General features: G+C 41.8%; 1 protein-coding gene across 2 annotated transcripts in view; it reads left to right on the top strand.

Annotated features, from left to right (window-relative positions):
- Positions 1 to 12,869, top strand: part of LOC115153388 (leucine zipper putative tumor suppressor 2 homolog) — an 81,255-nt gene that overhangs the window by 51,632 nt on the left and 16,754 nt on the right. Inside the window, exon 1 of one of the 2 annotated variants that reach the window (XM_029698791.1) lies at positions 9,303 to 10,222. The exons of the other annotated variant lie outside the window; for it this stretch is intronic. The gene's annotated coding sequence lies outside the window, so the exon portion shown is untranslated. Of the gene's footprint in view, positions 1 to 9,302; positions 10,223 to 12,869 lie in introns of those variants that run through there. 2 annotated transcript variants of the gene reach the window in all.

Below are 12,869 nucleotides of genomic sequence, written 5' to 3'. Positions count from 1 at the left end.
AGAGAGAGGAGAGAGAGAGAGAGTCGAGGAGGAGGAGAGAGAGAGAGAGAGAGAGAGAGAGAGACTGGGTTAGAGGGACTGAACAGTGGAAGAGGTGGAAAGGATGGTTACCTCATAGACTTTGGAACAAAACAGATGAGGTACTGTAAATGTGTGTCTCATGCTGCGGGTCTCGTAACCCTTTCCACATTGACCCAATGTTGACTCACACTATAGTTTGCTTTGCAGTTCAGAGTGTTGGGCCAGTAACCGAAAAGTTGCTCTTTCCTGTCCCCGAGCCGGAAATGTGACATATAGCAAGATGTATTTTTCTGTCCTTCCCAAACCTCCATAACATCTCCTTTTCTCCTTTCCTATTCCCCATTTTCCCTCCTCCCCTTTGACTCTCTCTCTTCTTTCTGTTGACCCGTGTGCCAGGCCTTTATATAAGGTTTGAGTGAGAGGGGGGATGGAGGGAGGGGAGTAGAGAGAGGGGTGTGAGAGAAAGAAGAGCTTAAAGAGAGGGCAAGAGAGCTCATTAAAGTAGGTTTGGTCTCAGCTCACTGCGCTGAATCAGTGTTTTCCACACCACTCTGTTCCCCCTCCATCCATCCATCCATCCATCCATCCATCCATCCATCCATCCATCCCTGTCTGTCTGTCTGTCTGTCTGTCTGTCTGTCTGTCTGTCTGTCTGTCTGTCTGTCTGTCTGTCTGTCTGTCTGTCTGTCTGTATAATCACTTTTGTACTTAGGTGGTTTCCCCCTACTCACTCAGACTCTGGGCACTATTTTAACAAACCTAACACAATGGGAAATCTTAGCGCTGGTGGTAGCGCTATAGGTTCGGGCATGTCCAAAATATTTTTTGCTATTTTCACAGCCGGAATTATGGTCACAGTAGTTGGCAGTGGAGCTAAAGGGCTGGGTTTTGATGAATTAACAAGTTGTGTGTCGAGGCTTGACCCTTTACTGGCCAATCAGTACTTGCACTATGGCTAAATATGTGGTTGCTTTAAGTTGTGTATTTATGGTATTTTATATATTGCGTTATCATCAACTCCAATTTGAATGTTAGTCTGTTATAGCCTAGTTTTTTTAAATAGCCTGCAGAAACAAAATAACAAAATGTACTATATGTAGGCCTATCCCATCTTTGCTAAATATGTTGAACATGTTTAGAGTCCACATTGTAAGAAGCCTAATTGCATGGCTTCAATATGGAAAGATATTGTTAAACAGCATCTACACTGATATAGGGGCTAGGCCTACTGTAAATTGCATTGTGTCTGCCATGTCTGAGCCATGGACATGCCAAATGTTGTCAATAAGCAAGATTAAATTCATTAATAAGGCTTAAAAAGAGAGTGAATAATTCAAATCAAATTCTAATAAAAATTTAAGGACACACCTCAAATATTGCCAGACAGGTAAATTGCCGAATCTGGCGTAAGAGGTGGGAAATGCCAGTCTGGCAGTTTTTACATTACAAAATTGCAAACGAATGTACGTTTGACACTTGCGTCTCCTTAGCGCTATCTGAAAATAGAGCCCTGTGTCTCTCCATGATGAGTTATCTTGAATTATACATTATAGTTATCCTGAATTACACACTGCCTGGCACAGTTGGACTTAGGCAGCACTGCTTATGTAACAGCTGGTGTGGAATTAATTTGTGTGTGTGTGTGTGTTTGTGCCTGTGTGTGTGTCTAATCCTACCAACTATGCATTCTGCTTGAAGTCAGTAACGAGGAAACTACTAATTATTAATTGGATGACTGTTCAACTGTCTCTAACATAACTTTAGCTTTGTTGAAATCTTGACTTTGCGGAGCAGAAGCAGACAACATTTTGAAGCTCTGTGATAGTGTGACCTAGTTTCTCTGGTGAAGCCTAGGTGTGGTAGTTCTCCTCTCCCCAGAAACAGGGTGCTGTTACTGGGTTTACCTATCCTCTTTCTGCCCCCTTCTCTGGTTCATGGCAGAGTGGGGTTGTATTTCGAGTGAAATAACACATTTGTTTATTATCTATTTCACTTGATTTGGCAATGTAAACAATGTTTCCCATGCCAATAAATCCCTTTGAATTGAATTGAATGAAATTGATTTAACAAACACGCCTGCCTCTGTCCTTGTCGTCTTTAACTCTGAAACAATAGCTCTTCACTTACTATAGAAACAATACCACAGAAGGGAAGGGGAGTTTTGGAGGGAAGTTTTAGAGGAAAAAGGGTTTCCCCTCTCTTTTTGTTGCTTCTTTCTCTCTAGTTTTCTGAGCTCCTCGACAATTATTGTCAGAGCAGTCAGAGTTGGTTGTAAAACTTAACACAACAATAGACCCTAAGGGGGATCATCTTAACCAGAATACAATACTGTGAGCTACTTGTCCCATTGGCTTACAGCAACAAAACAACACAGTTAGTGTAGCTAAGGCTTTTGTTCCAGACCAGTACCAACACACTCGATTCAACTAATCAAGGGGAGGTGTCAAGGGGTTGATTTGGGACTGGTGTCTGATGGACAGTAGCAGGCCGGCAGAGTGGTGCCGAGTCTTTCCACACACCCACAACCACCACCACCAGCGGTATTTACATTATCCCTGTCTGCCTGTCTGACCGCGAGCCGCAACCCCCCCACACACACAAGTGTCTGTCTGTCTGTCTGTCTGTCCAATGGCCACTGCTAAATAACCATTAGTGGTTGGAAATTCTAAAATTTACGACTGGACTTTGAGCGCAAGATTCAACTCAGCCATTTCCCCTCACATACTTCCAATGCCTTCCCTCCCCATTCCCAGACCAGACCTGCTGACTGAGGACCAACTGTCTGTTTACCACATCTGTCCAGAGCTGTCTCCTACTGTATACCTTATGCCCTGACCCACAGAATAAATACAATAGAATAGAATAGAATAAAGTGGAATAGAATTGAATACATTATAGTAGAGTAGACTAAAGTAGAATAGAGGAGTAAGCAAGAGTTACACGGGGAAGATATGGAGCCAGTCTACTGATATGTTTTGCTATTAGACAAAAGGGTTAGCGATATGTGTCTGATATTGTATGGATGTTTTTAAATAAACAATGCTTCTGATGGAGCACCTCCCGCTCTATTTCACTCGCTCTCGTTCTCACACTCTCTATTTCTCCTCTCCTGGCATTGTTCTTCTCCTACTCTGTTACTCTTTAATTCTTCCTTCCTACCTGTATGTTTCTGGCAGTGTATGATTCTCTAAACTGTTTAACACAGGGCGTTATTACGCAGGGATTGTAGCCAATACCTGATTAATCAATCCCTGTAGCAATTATAATGACCAGCCAAGACCTGATTAATCAAACCCTGTTGTGACTATGATGACCAATGCTGCATACAACCACCATTGTCTCACTGTGTAACTTAAGTAGCATCTTAAAACTTCTATGGGCTAGACCTGCGGGACACAGCCAGTGAAATATCAGGGCGGAAAATTCAAAAACAACAATGTCATAATTCAACTTTCTCAAACATACAACTATTTTACACCATTTTAAAGATAAACTTCTCGTTAATCTAACCACATTGTCCGATTTCAAAAAGGCTTTACAGCGAAAGCAAAACATTAGATTATGTTAGGAGAGTACATAGACAAAAATAATCACACAGCCATTTTCCAAGCAATAAAACCCAAACATGTGTCAATAAAACCCAAAACACAGCTAAATGAAACACTAACCTTTGACGATCTTCATCAGATGACACTCCTAGGACATTATGTTACACAATACATGTATGTTTTGTTCGATAAAGTTCATATTTATATCCAAAAACAGCATTTTACATTGGCACATGATGTTCAGAAAATGTATTCCCACCAAAACATCCGGTGAATGTGGACATCAATTTACAGAAATACTCATCATAAACGTTGACAAAATATATAACAATTATTTTAAGAATTATAGATAGACTACCCCTGGATGCAACCGCTGTGTCAGATTTGAAAATAGCTTTACGGAGAAAGCACATTTTTCAATATTCTGAGTACATAGCTCAGCCATCACGGTGAGCTATTCAGACACCCGCCAAGTTCGGGGCAACCTAAACTCAGAATTAGTATTAGAAATATGCTCTTACCTTTGCTGATCTTCGTCAGAATGCACTCCCAGGACTGCTACTTCCACAAGAAATGTTGTTTTTGTTCTAAATAATCCATATTTATGTACAAATACCTCGAGAGACGAAAAGTCAAAATTTTCCATTACCGTACTTAGAAGCATGTCAAACGCTGTTTAAAATCAATCTTCATTGTATTTTAAATGTAAAATTGCGATAATATTCCAACCAGACAGTAGCATATTCATTCAAGAAGAAAAAGAAGGAGGGGCGCGCTCACGGGACCGAGCATATCCAATCCCTTTGTTGCCAGGCAGTCCACTCAAAAACTGAGCTCCTATTATCTGCCCAGTGACAGGAAAATGCTCAAACCACTTTCTGAAGGCTTTAGACAGCCAATGGAAGCCTTAGGAAGTGCAACGTCCCCCACAGACACTGTAGTTTCGATAGAGAATCAAAAGAAGAACTACAATTCTCAGACTTTCCACTTCCTGCTTGGAAATTTCTCAGGTTTTTGCCTGCCATATGAGTTCTGTTATACTCACAGACACCATTCAAACAGTTTTAGAAACTTCAGAGTGTTTTCTATCCAAATCTACTAATAATATGCATATTCTAGTTTCTGGGCCAGAGTAGTAACCTGTTTAAATTGGGTACGTTTTTCATCCGGCCGTGAAAATACTGCCCCCTAGCCCAGACAGGTTAACACTCCTGGTATGCCCATACAGTGAACTCCACCTGCTGTGTGTGTGTGTGTGTGTGTGTGTGTGTGTGTGTGTGTGTGTGTGTGTGCGTGTGGGTGTGCGTGTGCGTGTGCGTGCGTGCGTGCGTGTGTGTGTGTGTGTGTGATTCAGTCTTCAGCCCTCTCTACAGTCTGGACAGAATGGAGCCCAGATGCTTTGAGATGCTAAGGAGCCAACCTGCCCCCTGTCAGACTGACACACACACACAGAGACACTGACTCACACCCTGACTCACTCATTCACTCTCTCTTTCTCTCTTTTTATTATTTTACCTATTCCCGGTATCTTCTTTCATTCTTTCTTTTGTTCTTTCTTTCTTTAGTTTTTCTCCTTTTCCTTTCTTCTTTCTCTTATTCTCACCCTCCCTCCCTCTATCTTGTTCCACCCCGGGCATGAAACATGTAGGCCTCTCTGGTGCCATGGCAACCAATACAAACAGAGAGAGCAGCTGAAGTCTGCAATAGCAAACGGTTGGCCATAAAAGAAAACTAAACTGGCTTTTGTTGCCAGTCTCTAGCTGTGTTTGATCTGTGTGTGTGCATGTGCATGTTCATGTGCACGTGCATGTATTCTGTGTTACAGCATAGAAAGCCTGCTTTAATGAAGTGGGTCAGTACCTGGTGGCAGACTGATTGAGAATTCAGCAACGCTAGGTACTTCCCAAACTAGACAAGGAAAAATTGGCTAACAGAGAAGCCGACTGGCAGCCATTGTGGTTAGTAAGAAGTGGACACACACACACACACACACACGCTACAGGTCTTCAAGCCATGTGAGGGAAGGTGACAGAGACATCAGACAGACAGTCACAGTGTAGGAATGTAAGGGCAATTAAAAACTAAAACTGTGTTTTACAGTGCTTTCAGAAAGTATTCACACCCATTGACTTTTTCCACATTCCTGAATTTAAAATGGATTAAATTGAGATTTTGTGTCACTGGCCTTCACACAATACCCCATAATGTCAAAGTAGAATGATGTTTTTAGACATTTTTACAAATTAATAAAAAATGAAAATCTAAAATGTCTCGAGTCAATAAGTATTCAACCCCTTTGTTATGGCAAGCCTAAATATTTGCTTAACAAGTTACATAATAAGTTGCATGGACTCACTGTGTGTGCAATAATAGTGTTTAACATGATTTTGAATGACTACTACACCACACATACAATTATCTGTAAGGTCCCTTAGTCGAGCAGTGAATTTCAAAGACAGATTCAACCACAAAGACCAGGGAGGTTTTCCAATCCCTCGCACAGAAGGGCACCTTTTGAATATCCCTTTGAGCATGGTGAAGTTATTAATTACACTTTGGATGGTGTATCAATACACCCAGTCACTACAAAGATATAGGTGTCTTTCCTAACTCAGTTGCCGGAGAGGAAGGAAACCGCTCAGGGATTTCACCATGAGGCCAATGGTGACTTTAAAACAGTTACAGAATTTAATGGCTGTGATAGGAGAAAACTGAGGATGGATCAACAACATTGTAGTTACTCCACAATATTAACCTAAATGACAGAGTGAAAAGAAGGAAGCCTGTACAGAATACAAATATTCTTAAACGTGCATCTTGTTTTGCAAAGAGCACTAAAGTAAAACTGCAAAACAATTGTAAAATAAATGTACTTTATGTCCTGAATACAAAGAGTTATGTTTGGGGCAAATCCAACACAATACATCGCTGAATACCACTCTTCATATTTTCAGGCATGACCTACAAAGCCCTTCATCACCTTGCTCCCCCCTTACCTCTCAAACCTTCTTCTCCCCCATCAACCCACACACGCAATCCGTTCGACCACAGCAGGCCACCTTGTCATCCCCAGGTGGAAGCTCTAGAACTTCGGCGACAGGGCATTCTCCAGGGTTGCTCCTAGGCTCTGGAACTTCCTCCATCAGTGACTTGGAGTGCATCACTATCTTTCAATCCCTCCTAAAGCCCCACCTCTTTGCCAGTGACCTCACAATATGATATGATCGCGATACTTACAGTAGGTGCCAATACTATCCCTCAACGTAACCAAGACTAAGGAGATGATTGTGGACTACAGGAAAAGGAGGACTGAGCACTCCCCCATTCTCATTCGCCCTAGCAGAGCTGGTTAGTATAATGAACATGATGGGAGACAGAGAGCTGGTTTCAAGCGCAGGGCGCAGCAGGTGTTTATTGTAAAGGACCACAGGAGGAGGCAGGTAGCTGGGTCCAGGGGCAGGCAGAAGGTCATACACAGAGGGTACAAACAGGCAACAGTACAGACAGGGAAAAGGCTAGTAATGTCGTCTGGGAGATCAGGCAATAGGTTGATAACAGGAAATCCGATAGGCTAAGGTACATGGAAGGAATAGGCAAAAGGCGTTGTTAGTGAGGCAGGCAAAAACTATCATACACGGGAGGAATAATTTATGTGAAAAACAGCGCTCCGAATAGAAGTGTGTCACAAAACAAACAATACCTCACAATGATGGGGTGCAAAGAACTGAACTAAATAGTGTGATAATGACATACAGGTGTATGAACAGGTGATCAGAATTCAGGTGATTGGGATCTGGAGAGTGTGCTGCGTTCAGGGGATCTATGTGTTTGAGAGTGTGAGCTGGAAAGTGAGCTACGTTCAGGGAATCTACATGTTTGAGAGTGTGAGTTGGAAGCAGATGTTACAGTTAGGCTGTTTTTATGTTATCCAGAGCGTTGGTGACTGCAACTGTGCTGTCAGGTTGTCTGTTGGTAAATTCAGAGCGCTTCGCTCTCGGAGCGTTCAGAGCGCACATTGGAGAGCGTACTCCTCCTCTGTTCCACGCTCAAGGTCCTAAACGATATCATAACCGCCGTCGATAAAAGACAGTTCTGTGCAGCCGTCTTCATCGACCTGGTCAAGGCTTTAGACTGTCAATCATTGCATTCTTATTGGCAGACTCAACAGCCTTGGTTTCTCAAATGACTGCCTCGCCTGGTTCACCAACTACTTCTCAGATAGAGTTCAGTGTGTCAAATCGGAGGGCCTGTTGTCCGGACCTCTGGCAGTCTCTATGGGGGTGCCACAGGGTTCAATTCTTGGGCCGACACTTTTCTCTGTATATATCAATGATGTCGCTCTTGCTGCTGGTGATTCTCTGATCTACCTCTACGCAGACAACACCATTCTGTATACATCTGGCCCTTTTTTGGACACTGTGCTAGCAAACCTCCAAATGAGCTTCAATGCCATACTACACTCCTTCCGTGGCCTCCAAGTGCTTTTAAATGCAAGTAAAACTAAGTGCATGCTCTTCAACCGATTGCTGCCCGCACCCTCCCGCCCGACTAGCATCACTACTCTGGACAGTTCTGACTTAGAACATGTGGAAAACCACAAATACCTAGGTGTCTGGTTAGACTGTAAACTCTCCTTTCAGACTCACATTAAGCTTAACCAATCCAAAATTAAATCTAAAATCGGCTTCCTATTTTGCAACAAAGCCTCCTTCACTCATGCTGCCAACCATACCCTCGTAAAACTGACTATCCTACTGATCCTTGACTTCGGCGATGTCATTTACAAAATAACCCCCAACACTCTACTCAGCAAACTGGATGTAGTCTATCACAGTGCCATCCGTTTTGTCACCAAAGCCCCATATACTACCCACCACTGCGACCTGTATGCTCTCTTTGGCTGGCCCTCACTACATATTCGTTGCCAAATCCACTGGCTCCAGGTCATCTATAAGTCTATGCTAGGTAAAGCCCCACCTTACCTCAACTCACTGGTCACCATAGCAACACCCACATACTCCAGCAAGTATATTTCACTGGTCATCCCCAAAGCCAACACTTTCTTTGGCCGCCTTTCCCTCCAGTTCTCTGCTGCCAATGACTGGAACGAATTGCAAAATCACTGAAGCTGGATTCGTATATATCCCTCTGTAACTTTAAGCATCAGCTGTCAGAGCAGCTTACCGATCACTGTACCTGTACACAGCCAATCTGTAAATAGCACACCCAACTCCCTCATCCCCATATTGTTATTTATCCTCTTGCTCTTTTGCAAACCAGTATCTTTACTTGCACATCATCATCTTCACATCTATCACTCCAGTGTTAATGCTAAATTGTAATTATTTCGCCTCTATGGCCTATTTATTGCTTACCTCCCTACCCTTCTACATTTGCACACACTGTACATATATTTTTCTATTGTGTTATTGACTGTACGTTTGTTTATTTGTAACTCTGTGTTGTTGTTTTTGTCGCACTGCTTTGCTTTATCTTGGCCAGGTCACAGTTGTAAATGAGAACTAACTTGTTTTCAACTGGCCTACCTGGTTAAATAAAAGGTGAAATAAAAATAAATAAAAATATACATTATTTTAATAGCAGGACACTGTAAAGTCCATTATCCTTCTGAAGAGTATGAATTAGGCTGTTTGAGAAAGGTTGAATCCTAAGCAACCTGCCTACACATTGTTTTAAGTACAATAGACCAACATAGCTACTGTAGTAGGTCAAAGATGTGTGCTGGAAAACCTTGGTACAGCGTGGGGGAAGTACTGTAGGTATTGTGGTGCTCATGTGACGTAAATGTTCTTGATATTTTTTTTTGCAACTGAAAGGCTGTCATTGTAACCTGTAATGCGGCCTCTGACAAAAGGTCTGGACCTTAATGGCACCGGTAGTGATCTTGCATAACTGAGAGAATTTGATCACTAAGGCAGTTACAGAGATAATATTATTTCTTACATTTGAAAAGATCTTGATTGGCACAATGAAATGTGGGGTCCTGACCTTAACAAGTAGCCCAGGACCAGTGGAAGCAAATTAGCACCACAACATCAAAGATCCACCATGATGTTTTACAGTAGGTATAGGGTTATTTTCTGCTCATGCATTCTCATTTCGATGCCTAACACACCACTGGTGTGCTTGAACAAAGAGCTCTATTTTGATGTCAACCAACCAATGTAAATGCCTGGAGTTTGCTAAACGACATTGGCACTTGGATCTGGAATCAGTGCTTTGGTCAGATGACATGAAAATAGAGCTCTATGGCCATGCACACCAGTGGTGGATTTGGCATCAAAATGAGAATGCTTGAACACAAAATGACCCCCTTCACCCATCCTGCTCACAATCTGTGTGCACACCAAACACTAACCAAACAGGATTAAGTCTTGAGTGTCCTTATTCCCAATAGATTTGGTATCTCTGCTGCACCTCTTTCTTTCTCTCTCTGTCTGGAGCAACATAGACATTCCGAAACTCTACGAAGATTCCATGAGATTCCAGAGGTGACTCAGATATCCAGAATAATCCTTTCCTCCCTGTGGCAACCCTGGCCTTATTAACAGACTGGATCAAACTTACTTATAACGGGATTATACTTCTCAGTCACGGATCCCATTCCAGTCACGGATCCTATCAGGGTAGAGGTAAAGATCCACTGTCACGACACTACCCCTCAGTCTCATCAACTAGATATTACAAAGACAGAGGTATCAGGAACCTAATTCCTCTGTTCCATCTCCTCAGTCATCTGTCAGATGAGAGAAGGTCTTCAAAGATGGGGAATAGAGTTGCACCACCAAACAAACTCAGGTAGCACGTTAGTTTACAGTGCTAAAATAAGGGGTAACCACAGGGAATTAACAGGAAACAACAGGGAAATAACGACAGGGTAACAATATGGTAATAACCCATTCATAGTTAGTATCTAGCAGCTAAATAACAATATTAAGGGTGAAACATTTTCCTGGTTATGTATAAACTAACTACTTTTATTTGTATTTTTATTTTTTTTATTTCACCTTTAGGTAGGCTAGTTGAGAACAAGTTCTCATTTACAACTGCGTCCTGGCCAAGATAAAGCACTTTAGAACTACAAATATTAGAAGGTAAGAAGCACAACTTATGTACTAAATATTCAAAGCCATTTCACCTGAACCTTTGTAGAAATACTTTTGATTTGATTTGAGAAAAGACATCATAGGCCTACTTAGACTGTATGTAGGCCAACCACAAACATACCTTTTGGGTCTTTTGCTCCTAGTTATCCGGTACTTACAGGTGATGTGCAAATAGTCAGTTGTTACTGACTATAATTATTATGTTCATTACTGGTACTTCATTCAGTATAACTAGGGTGCTTCAGCACTGTATTCTAAAGCAACATTTTTTTTGTTGAAAATATACTTTTCGTTGCTCTTTGTTATTTTTCATGCCTGCCTTTTGTGATTGAGAATCGCTTTTGGATTGATGGCTTTGGTCTGCAGTAACATCAGATCAGCAGCCTGCACTGCGCTTTCTCTCCTCAGTCTTCTTTGATGCTTGCTGAGGAGAGTTATGTATTGTTTAAAAAGTTTATAACACGGAAAAGTTGGTGATGTATTAGTACTGTGTTAAAAGAGTTATACACTGTGTGATGCAATGCTAGGTTGTTTAGCTAGGCTAGCTAGGGTTGAAGTCGGAAGTTTACATACACTTAGGTTGGAGTCATTAAAACTCGTTGTTAGCAAACTATAGTTTTGGCAAGTCGGTTAGGACATCTACTTTGTGCATGACACAAGTAATTTTTCAACAATTATTTACAGACAGATTATTTCACTTATAGTTCACTGTATCACAATTCCAGTGGGTCAGACATTTACGTACACTAAGTTGACTGCCTTTAAACAGACATAATTTCTTCCAGAAAATTATGTCATGACTTTAGAAGCTTCTAATTGACATAATTTGAGTCAATTGGAGGTGTACCTGTGCATGTATTTCAAGGCCTACCTTCAAACTCAGTGCCTCTTTGCTTGACATCATGGGAAAATCAAAAGAAATCAGCCAAGACCTCAGAAAAACAATTGTTGACCTCCACAAGTCTGGTTCATCATTGGGAGCAATTTCCAAACGTGTGAATGTACCACGTTCATCTGTACAAACAATAGTATGCAAGGAAAAACACCATGGGACCACGCAGCCGTCATATAGCTCAGGAAGGAGACGCGTTCTGTCTCCTAGAGATGAACGTACTTTGGTGCGAAAAGTGCAAATCAATCCCAGAACAGCAGCAAAGGACCTTGTGAAGATGCTGGAGAAAACAGATACAAAAGTTTTTATATCCACAGTAAAACGAATCCTATATCGACATAACCTGAAAGGCTGCTCAGAAAGGAAGAAGCCACTGCTCCAAAACCGCCATCAAAAAAGCCAGACTACGGTTTGCAGCTGCACATGGGGACAAAGATCGTACTTTTTGAAGAAATGTCCTCTGGTTTGATGAAACAAATATACAACTGTTTGGCCATAATGACCATCGTTTTGTTTGGAGGAAAAATGGGGATGCTTGCAAGCCGAAGAACACCATCCCAACCGTGAAGCACGGGGGTGGCAGCATCATGTTGTGGGGGTGCTTTGCTGCAGGAGGGACTAGTGCACTTCACATAATAGATGGCACCGTGAGGAGGAAAATTATGTGGATTTATTGAAGCCACATCTCAAGACATCAGTCAGGAAGTTAAAGCTTGGTCGCAAATGGGTCTTCCAAATGGACAATGACTCCAAGCACACTTCCAAAGTTGTGGCAAAATGGTTTAAGGACAACAAAGCCAAGGTATTGGAGTGGCCATCACAAAGCCCTGACCTCAATCCTATAGAAGATTTGTGGGCAGAACTGATAAAGTGTGTGCGAGCAAGGAGGCCTACAAACCTGACTCAGTTACACCAGCTCTGTCAGGAGGAATGGGCCAAAATTCACCAAACTTATTGTGGAAAGCTTGTGGAAGGCTACCAAAAACGTTTGACCCAAGTTAAATGATTTAAAGGCAATGCTACCAAATACTAATTGAGTGTATGTAAACTTCTGACCCACTGGGAATGTGATGAAAGTAATAAAAGCTGAAATAAATAATTTTCTCTACTATTATCCTGACATTTCACATTCTTAAAATAAAGTGGTGATCCTAACTGACCTGAGCCAGGGAATTTTTACTAAGATTAAACGTCAGGTATTGTGAAAAACTGAGTTTAAATGTATTTGGCTAAGGTGTATGTAAACTTCCGACTTCAACTGTAGCTACCAAAAGCCTTGTT

This window comes from Salmo trutta, chromosome 18 (assembly GCF_901001165.1).
Source record: "Salmo trutta chromosome 18, fSalTru1.1, whole genome shotgun sequence".
NCBI classification, from domain to species: domain Eukaryota; kingdom Metazoa; phylum Chordata; class Actinopteri; order Salmoniformes; family Salmonidae; genus Salmo; species Salmo trutta.
This window is presented reverse-complemented; position numbering and strand designations above follow the sequence as displayed.